We start from the raw sequence: 12,937 nt of genomic DNA, 5'->3' as shown, positions 1-12,937 counted from the left end.
TGAAAGCCAGAAAGGTTTAGGCCGGTGCTGGAATGGGAAAAGGGAGCAGGGTCATGTAAAATAGTCACGGCAGAATCAGAATCCACAAACATAACATGGCGGCAGCCTCTATGATCAGTGGCCCGGACAAAGGGTCGTCCGTCCTCCCCGTACCAGACAGGAGAAGACGCGGTCACTGCGGCGACCCATGACCATCACTGGGGCCATGAGTCTGGGAGCACATCTCCACTACGAGAAACAGACAAAACATTTTGCCCCCTTGTCTGGTCGCGTTTCATGGCCGCAAACTCCTGCCAAAAGGTTTTCTAGCTGCTGTTGCACAGAGTTCAAATCAGCCTGTTACCATCACGGATTGGAGGTTGGTAATGTGGGTGATTATTCGGAAATCAATGACTTCTTAGGGAGTCCCTCAGAGTCGAGGATGACCTGCTTTCACACTAAAAATGAGTTCTCATATGACTGATGAGTCCAATGCGGGACCTACAGTCTCTGTCACAGGTGGGGCAGACGGTGGTTTAAGGAACGGGTGGGTGGGGTGCTTGGGTTGCCGTGCGCTCCTTCTGCTGTTTACACTTGGCTTCACCTTGCTCCCGATGTAGAGACTCTGGGCCCAAGTTTGGCCATGACTTGCATCAATTTTTTTGGAGCAAGTTGTTTTTTCTGGCGCAAGTTAAAAAATGCCATTTTCCTCCCAAAATTTGCTCCAGTCAGTTAGGTACAATTTTTTTTAGTTCAGTTTTTTTTTCAAAAGGGGTCGTTCCCAGACTCTTGCGCCAGTTTTGGCCATCTATGCCACTTTGGCCAGCTAAAACTTACTCCAAATCAACTTAGGTCAGCATCTGCGGCCAGCTCTGAAAAACATTACAGGCAGTTAAGAATTCGGCGCAGGTTAGTACATTTAAAGCACCAACACTTACAAAGCACTAAACAAAGCACAAAAATAAGCATTCAATAACAAATAAAAAATACAAGGAAGCTGAGGACCGCACCAAGACTTACAAAGCACTAAACAAACCACAAAAAGTAATAAGCAATCAATAACAAAAAATAGAAGTCCTACCTTTATGCCAGAATCAATTTTTTTTTTTAAGTCCCCGCCCTCCCCATCAAAACACACTTTCTCCCCCCACCAAAACTCTCCTCCTCCTCCTTCCCCTCCCCAATCAAAACTCTCAAGCACAACCATCAATAAATAAAACATAAAACTCAAGTCCTACCTCTGCCCGGGAAGTCAGCGGGCCGGCCGGCCGCTGCGGGAGGCCACTCGGCCGGGGATAAGATACGGTGAAGATCGGGGCGTCCCTTCGGCCGGGGATAGGGGCTGCGAGCATCAGGTCTTGCTCACAGCCCGCAGGACACATTGGGAGGGCAGGAGCATGCGCACAGACTTCACTGCGCATGTGCGCAGCTGCCGACAGTGCTTTCTGCGCTGGCCTGTTGCTCCGCCTCCCACTTCACAAGCTACACCACGCTGCGACACCGGAGAGTTGGCAGAGCAGGCAGGATGGGACCCCTTTTTTTCGGCGCCGCTTCCAGCACGCAAAGTCGGCGCATTTAAGGTAAGTGCGCCGACAAAAGGGGTTGGGGAAAATTGGGCCCTCTAGGTGTTCGGCACCTTCCCGGATGCTTTTCCTCCACTTAGGACGGTCTTGGGCCAGGGATTCCCAGGTGTTGGTGGGGATGTCGCACTTTTTCAAGGAGGCTTTGAGGGTGTCCTGGAAGCGTATCCTCTGCCCACCTGGGGCTCGCTTGCCATGTCAGAGCTCAGAGTAGAGTGCGGACATCAGCATGCGGACGACATGGCTTGCCCAAAGGAGCTGATCGAACATCATCAATGCTTTGATACTGAGGATGTTGGCGAGAACACTGACTTTGTCACTGTCCGCCTATTCTGCCAATGGATTTGCAGGATCTTGCGGAGCCAGCATTGGTGGTACATCTCCAATGCTTTGAGGTGCCTGCTGTACATGGTCCATGTCTCTGAAGCATATAGGAGGGTGGGTATCACTACTGCTCCGTAGACCATGAGCTTAGTGCCGGGTTTGAGGTCCTGGTCTTCAAACACTCTTCCTCAAATGACCAAAGGCTGCACTGGCACACTGAAGGCAGTGTTGGACTTTATCATCGATGTCTGTCCTTGTTGACAGTAGGCTTCCAAGGTATGGAAAATGGTCCACTTTGTCCAAGGCCTCGTCGTGGATTTTGATAATCGGGGAGCAGTGTGCGTGGCAGGGGCAGGTTGGTAAAGGATCTTTGTCTTACAGATGTTTAGCGTAAGGCCCATGCTCTCGTATGCTTCGGTGAAGGTGTTGACGATGGCTTGGAGTTCGGCCTCTGAGTGTACGTAGATGCAAGTGTCATCTGCGTACTGTAATTCAACGACCTTGGATCTGGCCTGGAGGCAGCGAAGGTTGAACAGCTTCCCGTTTGTTCTGCAGATTAGCTCCACTTCAGCAGGGAGCCTACTGAGGGCGAGATGGAGCATTGCAGCAAGGATGATCGAGAAGAGTGTTTGTGCAATGAAACAGCCTCGCTTGACCCCGGTCCGAATGTGAGTTGGGTCCTGTGGTGGATCCGATGGTCAGGATCACTGTTTGCATGTCGTCATGAAGCAGGCGAAGGATGGTGACAAACTTGTGAGGGCAGCCGAATTTGAGTCTGATGCTCCATAATCCCTCATGCTTGACAGTGTCGAAATCCTTTGTGAGGTCCAAGAAGGCCATGTACAAGGGTTGGTGCTGTTCCCTGCATTTCTCTTGGGTATGCTGCACGGTGAAGATTATGTCCATTGTACCCCTTCGTGGGCGGAATCTGCATTGTGACTCTGGGAGAAACTCTTCAGGCACAGGGAGAAGGCGACTGAGGAGGATTCTTGTGATGACTTTCCCTGTGGCAGACAGCAGGGAAACTCCGCTGTGGTTACCGCAATCAGACTACAGCAACATTCGTGAGCATACTGTCTGGGTTTATAACAGTTATAACAAATTAAGTTGAGTCTGTCTCCCGGCTGGGGAGGGGTCTGTAGAGTCAGAGGACCCTCCAGTGCCAAAACTTTGGACTCAGTAGGGGTGAGGGGCGATTTAACTCGGTCCCAAGCTCGAGTGCAAGTGTCCAACAGATCAACCCACGGGGTTCCCTGATGGACGATAATACCAAGAATGTCCCTCAGTTTCCCAAAACTCTTGACCGTCAGTTTTCCTGGGACGGGTTGTACAAATCATACAATCGATTTGCAAAGGCCATGGGGGTGTTAGTTAGCCTCTTGCCGGGTTTCCATAGTCGCGTGGGTAAAATTAACTGATTTCATGACCAAACAGGTACAAATTTCATCCATGACATTCCACCAACCCTAACTGTTATCACAGATATCTCATTGAAGTGACGCCTTGAGTTGCCTTGAGGCACCTGCCAACAGAATTTGTTTGAAGTCTGTCAACTCTAACTCGGGGTGACAGCGATGGAAATCACCCCAGTCACTTGTTAAGTCAACTGGGTGCGTCTCCAGTTTATTGGCCCCAACTCTCCGGCCACTGGTGGAGTTAAACTTCTACTGGTAATAGATTTTCCCTCATTTGGAGGCAGGTTGTAGGCTATAGAAGTATCATTGTCGAATTCATCATCCAAGGGTGCAGGGTCACCAAATCGAGTGGTAGTAGTGACTATATTAACCTGCTTGGTTTCTACCAGGGCAGGGAGTGTAGTGACTACATTATCCTGCTTGCTTTCTACCGAGGCAATTTGTCCTGGATAGGGAGGGACTATTTTGGCAGATGATATTATTACACTGGGATTTTCTTGTTAGATCGTCCAAATTAATAATGGGATTCCCGGGTTTAAGGCAACTGCTCGATGGAGAAGGACACAGGCTGAGACGTGCCGGCCCTGCCAGTCCATTTCAAGTTGTGCATTTCTCTCTTTCAAGAGTACAACTTCGCCTCCCAAGTGAACGACACATGTGTGGGCTGCGTAAGCCAGCTGATTTCTGGCTTCCTTAACATTTCTTCGCACCGACCTGGGACACCATCTCGCCCCAAATCTCAGAGTAACTCTTCTCGCCATCCTGCACTATTCTGATTACTGCTTGGGGCCCAAGGGCCCCTAACTTATCCAAGAGACTGTTCGCAACTTTGTTTGTAAAATACGCAGCTGCCATCCCGATAACAACGCCCTGTATCTTTATAAACCGAATCATATAAACATAGCATTATTCACGTCACAGTTTTGTTCGCATAACCATATACATTGTTGCACACCCCTAATTTCTAACACATTTACCATAAGACCACTAAATATGGTGAACTTCATTGAGACAAAGAAGTTCTCTGTTCAATTGTATTAACACTCTAAGGACCTGGATAAGTAATAATCTGTAAAACCAGTTTTAAACAAGGTTAATGACTGCAGGGGCACTCACAGATCTGGACCAGGAACTGTACAACTGCAGCTGAGAGAAAGCAAAGAGAACCCTGCAGGAAAAATTTAAGTAGATAGAAATTGTGTAGAAAAATCCACCTTATTGGAAAACCATTCTTGAAGAAAACGAAGATTGAATCTGTCCCACAAATATTCTGGATATACTTCCAAAACCATCCCCATAGCTGGTATCCCCATCTTCCCTCCCACACAGAAGTAAAAGATTCCACAGCACTATTGGAAGAGCAGAGGCGTGTGCGACACTTATCCCTCAATGTCTAAAATAGGTGATCTGGTTGTTTATTTTATTGCAGTTTGTGGGACCTTGCATTACAACAGTGACAACACTTCAAAAGTACTTCATTGGATCTGAAGTGCTTAAGATGTCCTGAGGTTGTGAAAGGCACGATATAAATGCAAGTTCATTCTTTCAAGTTCTGTCTTAGAAACATAGAAAATAGGAGCAGTCTGCACCGCCATTCAATATGATCATGGCTGATCCAAGATCCCAATACCATATTCCCACTTTTTCCCCATACCCGTTGAAGTCTTTTGTGTCTAGAGATCTATCTATCTCCCTCTTAAATATATTCAGTGACTTGGCCTGCACAGCCTTCTGTGGTAGAGAATGCCACAGGTTCACCACCCTCTGACATTTTTCCTCATCTCGGTCCTAAATTTCCTACCCCAAATCCTGAGACTGTGACCCCTTGCTCTAGACTTCTCAGCCAGGAGAAACATCCTCCCCACATCCAGTTTATCGAGCTGAGTCAGAATTTTATACGTTTCAATGAGATCCCCTCTCATTCTTCTAAACTCTAGTGAATAGTCGACCTAATCTCTCCTCATTAGACAGTCCTGCCATCCCAGGAATCAATCTGGTGAACCTTCACTGCACTCCCTCTATGGCAAGTATATCCTTTCTTCGGCAAGGAGACCAAAACTGCACACAGTACTCCAGGTACAGTCTCACCAAGGCCCTGTATAACTGTAGTAAGACATCCTTGTTCCTATACTCAAATTCTCTTGCAATGAAGGCCAACATACCATTTGCCTTCCTAACTGCTTGTACATCGACACTTCCCAAGCCATCACCATTTAAATAATAATTTGTCCTTATGTTTTTCCCTATCAAAGTGGATAACTTCACATTTATCCACGTTATACTGCATCTGCCATGTGTTTGCCTGCTCACTCAACCTATCTAAACCGACTTGCAGCGCCTTTGCATCCTCACAACTCACAATCCCACCTAGCTTTGTATCGTCAGCAAACTTGGAAATATTACATTTGGTTCCCTCATAAGAACATAAGAAATAGGAACAGGAGTCGGCCATATGGCCCCTCGAGCCTGCTCCACTATTCAATAAGATCATGGCTGATCCGATCATGGACTCAGTTCCACTTCCCCGCCCGCTCCCCATAACCCCTTATCCCTTTATCGTTTAAGAAACTGTCTATTTCTGTCTTAAATTTATTCAATGTCCCAGCATCCACAGCTCTCTGAGGCAGCGAATTCCACAGATTTACAACCCTCAAAAGAAATTTCTCCTCATCTGTTTTAAATGGGCGGCCCTTTATTCTAAGATCATGCCCTCTAGTTCTAGTCTCACCCATTAGTGGAAACACCCTCTCTGCATCCACCTTGTCAAACCCCCTCATAATCTTATCCGTTTCGATAAGATCGCCTCTCATTCTTCTGAATTCCAATGAGTAGAGGCCCAACCTACTCAACCTTTCCTCGTAAGTCAACCCCCTCATCCTCGGAATCAACCTAGTGAACCATCTCTGAACTGCCTCCAAAGCAAGCATATCCTTTAGTAAATATGGAAACCAAAACTGCACAGTATTCCAGGTGTGGCCTCGCCAATACCTTATAAAGCTGTCGCAAGACTTCCCTGCTTTTATACTCCATGCCCTTTGCAATAAAGACCAAGATACCATTGGCCTTCCTGATCACTTTCTGTACCTGCATACTATCCTTTTCTGTTTCATGCACAAATACCCCCAGGTCCCGCTGTGCTGCAGCACTTGGCAAACTTTCTCCATTTAAATAATAACTTGCTCTTTGTTTTTTTTTCTGCCAAAGTTCATGACCTCACACTTTCTGGCATTATACTCCATCTGTCAAATTTTTGCCCACTCACTTAGCCTGTCTGTCCTTTTGCAGATTTTTTATGTCTCCTCACACATGTCTTTTCTTCCCATCTTTGTATCGTCAGCAAACTTAGCTACATTATACTCAGTCCCTTCTTCCAAGTTGTTAATATAGATTGTAAATATTTGGGGTCCGAGCACTGATCCCTGCAGCCCCCCATTAGTTACTGGTTGCCAACCAGAGAATAAACCATTTATCCCTACTCTCTGTTCTGTTAGTTAGCCAATCCTCTATCCATGCTAATATATTACCCCCAACCACGTGAACTTTTATCTTGTGCAGTAACCTTTTATGTGGCACCTTGTCAAATGCCTTCTGGAAGTCCAAATATACCACATCCACTAGTTCCCCTTATCCACCCTGTTCGTTACATCCTCAAAGAATTCCAGCAAATTTGTCAAACATGAATTCCCCTTCATACATCCATGTTGACTCTGCCTGACCGAATTTTGCTTTTCCAAATGTCCTGCTACTGCTTCTTTAATAATGGACTCCAACAATTTCCCAAACACAGATATTAGGCTAACTGGTCTATAGTTTCCTGCTTTTTGTCTGGCTCCTTTTTTAATCATCCAAATCAATTATATATATCATGAATAGCTGGGGCCCAAGCACTGATCCCTGTGGTACCCCAGTCACTGCCCACCACCCTGAAAAAGACCCGTTTATTCCTACTCACTGTTTCCTGTCAGTTAATCAATTTTCAATCCATGCCAGTATCTTACCCCCAATCCTATGTGCTTCAATTTTGCACACTAACCTCTTATGTGGGACTTTATCAAAGGCCCTCTGAAAATCCAAATACACTACATCCACTGGTTCTCCCTTATCCATTCTATCAGTCACATCCTCAAAAAAGTCCAGTAGATTTGTCAAACATGAGTTTCCTTTCAGAAATCCATGTTGACTTTGTTTAATCCAGTTGATATTATGAAAATGTGCGTTATCACATCCTTTATAATAGACTAGCATTTTCCCTACTACTGATGTTAGGCTAACTGGTCTGTAGTTCCCTGTTTTCTCTCTCCCTCCTTTTTTAAATAGTGGGGTTACATTTGCCACCCTCCAATCTGCAGGAACTGTTCCATAATCTATAGAATTTTGGAAGATGGCAACCAATGCATCTACTATTTCCATGGCTACCTTTTTTAGTACTCTGGGATGCAGATTATCAGGCCCTGGGGATTTATCAGCCTTCAGTCCCATTAGTTTCTCCAGCACTATTTTCTTCCTAATTATCATTTCCTTTAATTCCTCTTGCTCACTGGACCCTTGGCTTCCTCGAATTTCTGGGACATTATTTGTGTCCTCTTACGTGAAGATAGAACCAAAGTATTTATTTAAGTGTTGACATTTGTCTTCACTAATCTTTTTCTTTTTACATGTAGAAACTTTTGCAGTCATTTATATTCCTTGCAAGTTTACTCTCGTACTCTATTTTACCCCTCTTAATCAATCTCTTGGTCTTTATTTGCTGAAATCTAAACTGCTCCCAATCCTCAGGCTTGCTACTTTTTCTGGCAACTTTCTTTAACTCCTCTTCAGATCGAATACTATCCTTAATTTCTTTTGTTAGCCATGGTTGGGCCACTTTTCCTTTTGTGTTTTTACGCCAGAAAGGAATGTATAACTGTTGCAATTCATGCATTCGTTCCTTAAATGTTAGCCATTGCCTATCCACCATCATGCCTTTTAATGAATCTTCCCAATCTATCATAGCCCAATTCATTCCACGTACCTTCGTAGTTTCCTTTGTTTAAATTTAGGACCCGAGTTTCAGATTGGACTACTTCACTTTCCATCTTAATAAAGAATTCAATCATGTTATGGTCACTCTTCCCTAAAGGACCCTGCACAGCAAGACTGTTAATTAACCCCTTCTCATTACGCAATACCCAATCTAGGATAGCCTGTTCCCTAGTAGGCTCCTCAACATACTGGTCTAAAAAACCCATCTCATACACACTCCAGGAATTCATCTGCCACAGTATTACTACTAATTTGGTTTGGCCAGTCAGTGTGCGAATTAACGTCACCTACGATTACTGTATTAGCTTTGTTACATGCATCTGTTTGATGCCGTCCCCTTTACTACCACTACTGTTTGGAGGCCTATAGATAACTGCCACCAATGTTTTCTGCCCCTTGGTGCTCCTTAGTTCCACCCAGACTGATTCTACATCTTGATTTTCTGAGCCAATATCCTTTCTCACTATTGTTCTGATTTCATCCTTTAAGAACATAACATAAGAATTAGGAACAGGAGTAGGTCATCGAGCCCCTCGAGCCTGCTCCACCATTCAACAAGATCATGGCTGATTTGGCCGTGGACTCAGCTCCACTTACACGCCCGCTCTCCATAACCCTTAATTCCCTTATTGGTTAAAAATCTATCGATCTGTGATTTGAATACATTCAATGAGCTAGCCTCAACTGCTTCCTTGGGCAGAGAATTCCACAGATTCACAACCCTCTGGGAGAAGAAATTCCTTCTCAACTCGGTTTTAAATTGGCTCCCCCGTATTTTGAGGCTGTGCCCCCTAGTTCTAGTCTCCCCGACCAGTGGAAACAACCTCTCTGCCTCTATCTTGTCTATCCCTTTCATTATTTTAAATGTTTCTATAAGATCACCCCTCATCCTTCTGAACTCCGAGTAAAGACCCAGTCTACTCAATCTATCATAAGGTAACCCCCTCATCTCCAGAATCAGTCTAGTGAATCGTCTCTGTACCCCCTCCAAAGCTAGTATATCCTTCCTTAAGTAAGGTGACCAAAACTGCACGAGTACTCCAGGTGCGGCCTCACCAATACCCTATACAGTTGCAGAAGGACCTCCCTGCATTTGTACTCCATCCCTCTCGCAATGAAGGCCAACATTCCATTCGCCTTCCTGATTACCTGCTGCACCTGCAAACTAACTTTTTGGGATTCATGCACAAGGACCCCCAGGTCCCTCTGCACCACAGCATGTTGTAATTTCTCCCCATTCAAATAATATTCCCTTTTACTGTTTTTTTTTCCCCCAAGGTGGATGACCTCACACTTTCCGACATTGTATTCCATCTGCCAAACCTTAGCCCATTCGCTTAATCTATCTAAATCTCTTTGCAGCCTCGCTGTGTCCTCTACACAACCCGCTTTCCCACTAATCTTTGTGTCATCTGCAAATTTTGTTACACTGCACTCTGTCCCCTCTTCCAGGTCATCTATGTATATTGTAAACAGTTGTGGTCCCAGCACCGATCCCTGTGGCACACCACTAACCACCGATTTCCAACCCGAAAAGGACCCATTTATCCCGACTCTCTGCTTTCTGTTAGCCAGCCAATTCTCTATCCATGCTAATACATTTCCTCTGACCCCGCGTACCTTTATCTTCTGCAGTAACCTTTTGTGTGGCACCTTATCGAATGCCTTTTGGAAATCTAAATACACCACATCCATTGGTACACCTCTATCCACCATGCTAGTTATATCCTCAAAGAATTCCAGTAAATTAGTTAAACATGATTTCCCCTTCATGAATCCATGCTGCATCTGCTTGATTGCACTATTCCTATCTAGATGTCCCGCTATTTCTTCCTTAATGATAGTTTCAAGCATTTTCCCCACTACAGATGTTAAACTAACTGGCCTATGGTTACCTGCCTTTTGTCTGCCCCCTTTTTTAAACAGAGGCGTTACATTAGCTGCTTTCCAATCCGCTGGTACCTCCCCAGAGACCAGAGAATTTTGGCAGATTATAACCAATGCATCTGCTATTACTTCCGCCATCTCTTAATACCCTGGGATGCATTTCATCAGGACCAGGGGACTTGTCTACCTTGAGTCCCATTAGCCTGTCCAGCATTACCCCCCTAGTGATAGTGATTGTCTCAAGGTCTTCCCTTGCCACATTCCTGTGACCAGCAATTTTTGGCATGGTTTTTGTGTCTTTCACTGTGAAGACCGAAGCAAAATAATTGTTTAAGGTCTCAGCCATTTCCACATTTCCCATTATTAAATCCCCCTTCTCATCTTCTAAGGGGCCAACATTTACTTTAGTCACTCTTCTCCGTTTTATATATCTGTAAAAGCTTTTACTATCCGTTTTTATGTTTTGCGCAAGTTTACTTTCGTAATCTATCTTCCCTTTCTTTATTGCTTTCTTAGTCATTCTTTGCTGTCATTTAAAATTTTCCCAATCTTCTAGTTTCCCACTAACCTTGGCCACCTTATACGCATTGGTTTTTAATTTGATACTCTCCTTTATTTCCTTGGTTATCCACAGCTGGTTATCCCTTCTCTTACCGCCCTTCTTTTTCACTGGAATATATTTTTGTTGAGCACTATGAAAGAGCTCCTTAAAAGTCCTCCACTATTCCTCAATTGTGCCACCGTTTAGTCTGTGTTTCCAGTCTATTTTAGCCAACTCTGCCCTCATCCCACTGTAGTCCCTTTTGTTTAAGCATAGTACGTTCGTTTGAGACACTACTTCCTCACCCTCAATCTGTATTACAAATTCAACCATACTGTGATCACTCATTCCGAGAGGATCTTTTACGAGGAGATCGTTTATTATTCCTGTCTCATTACACAGGACCAGATCTAAGATAGCTTGCTCCCTTGTAGGTTCTGTAACATACTGTTCTAAGAAACAATCCCGTATGCATTCTATGAATTCCTCCTCCAGGCTACCCCGTGCGATTTGATTTGACCAATCGATATGTAGGTTAAAATCCCCCATGATTACTGCCGTTCCTTTTTCACATGTCTCCATTATTCCCTTGATTATTGCCCGCCCCACCGTGAAGTTATTATTTGGGGGCCTATAAACTACACCCACCAGTGACTTTTTCCCCTTACTATCTCTAATCTCCACCCACAATGATTCATCATTTTGTTCATTGGAGCCAATATTGTCTCTCACAACTGCCCTGATATCATCCTTTATTAACAGAGCTACCCCACCTCCTTTCCCTTCTTGTCTCTCTTTCCGAATCGTCAGATATCCCTGTATGTTTAATTCCCAGTCTTGGCCACCCTGCAACCACGTTTCTGTCATGGCCACCAAATCATATCCATTTGTAATGATTTGTGCCGTCAACTCATTACTTTATTTCGAATGCTGCGTGCGTTTAGGTAGAGTGTTTTAATACTAGTTTTTAAACCATGATTTTTAGTTTTGACCCCTCCTGCAGCCCCTTTATATTCAGTGGCCCTTTTTGTTTTTTGCCTTGGGTTTCTCTGCCCTCCACTTTTACGCATCTCCTTTCTGTCTTTTGCTTTTGTCTCCTTTTTGTTTCCCTCTGTCTCCCTGCATTGGTTCCCATCCCCCTGCCATATTAGTTTAACTCCTCCCCAACAGCACTTGCAAACACTCCCCCTACAACATTGGTTCCGGTCCTGCTTTGGTGCAGACCGTCCGGTTTGTAGTGGTCCCACCTCCCCCAGAACCGGTTCCAATGCCCCAGGAATTTGAATCCCTCCCTGCTGCACCACTGCTCAAGCCACATATTCATCTGAGCTATCCTGCGATTCCTACTCTGACTAACAATGTTACACCATCCCCTCTTCCTTTTTGCTTATCCTTCCTAAATATTGAATATCCTTGGATATTCAGTTCCCAACCCTGGTCACCCTGCAACCATGTCTCCGTAATTGCAACTATATCGTATTCGTTTACAACTATTTGCGCTGTTAATTCATCTACCTTATTACAGATGCTTCATGCATTCAGACACAATGCTTTTAAATTTGTCTTTTTAACATTATTAGGCATCTTAACATTATTTTGTACTGTAGCCCTATTTGTCTTATCGCTATTTTTTCTTACCTGGACCCCATTTGTTAGTGCACTCTTTTGTTTGTCTGCTCTGTCCCTTCTATACATAATCTGGTTATCCTTACCACAATCACTTTCCTGCAATGCTTCCTTTTATTGTCTCTTTAGTATTCTAGATTTCTCTCCACTGCGACTGTCCTTCCTTTCCACCACCCACCCCCCCCTCCAACCATTTAGTTTAAAGCCCTGTCTACCTCCCTAGTTATTCGGTTCGCCAGAACTCTGGTCCCAGCATTGTTCAGGTGTAGTCCATCTCCACGGAACAGCTCTCTCTTTCCCAAGTATTGGTGCCAGTGTCCCACGAATCGAAACCCACTTCTCCCACACCAACCTCTGAGCCACGCATTCATCTCACCGATTCTATTGACCCTATGCCAATTTGCTCGTGGCTCAGGTAATAATGCAGAGATTATTACCTTTGTGGTTCTACTTTTCAATTTAGTCCCTAGCTATTCAAACTCTCTCAGCAGAATCTCTTTCTTAGTCCTACCTATGTCATTGGTACCTACGTGTACCACAACAACTGGATTCTCGCCCTCCCA

At 44.7% G+C, this 12,937-nt stretch overlaps 1 protein-coding gene across 2 annotated transcripts in view; it reads right to left on the bottom strand.

Moving 5' to 3' along the window:
* The window catches only part of man1a1 (mannosidase, alpha, class 1A, member 1), a 590,495-nt gene that overhangs the window by 368,279 nt on the left and 209,279 nt on the right, over nt 1-12,937 (bottom strand). The window lies entirely within an intron of this gene.

The sequence above is a fragment of the Pristiophorus japonicus genome, chromosome 7 (genome assembly GCF_044704955.1).
Source record: "Pristiophorus japonicus isolate sPriJap1 chromosome 7, sPriJap1.hap1, whole genome shotgun sequence".
Classification (NCBI taxonomy): Eukaryota; Metazoa; Chordata; class Chondrichthyes; family Pristiophoridae; genus Pristiophorus; species Pristiophorus japonicus.
This window is presented reverse-complemented; position numbering and strand designations above follow the sequence as displayed.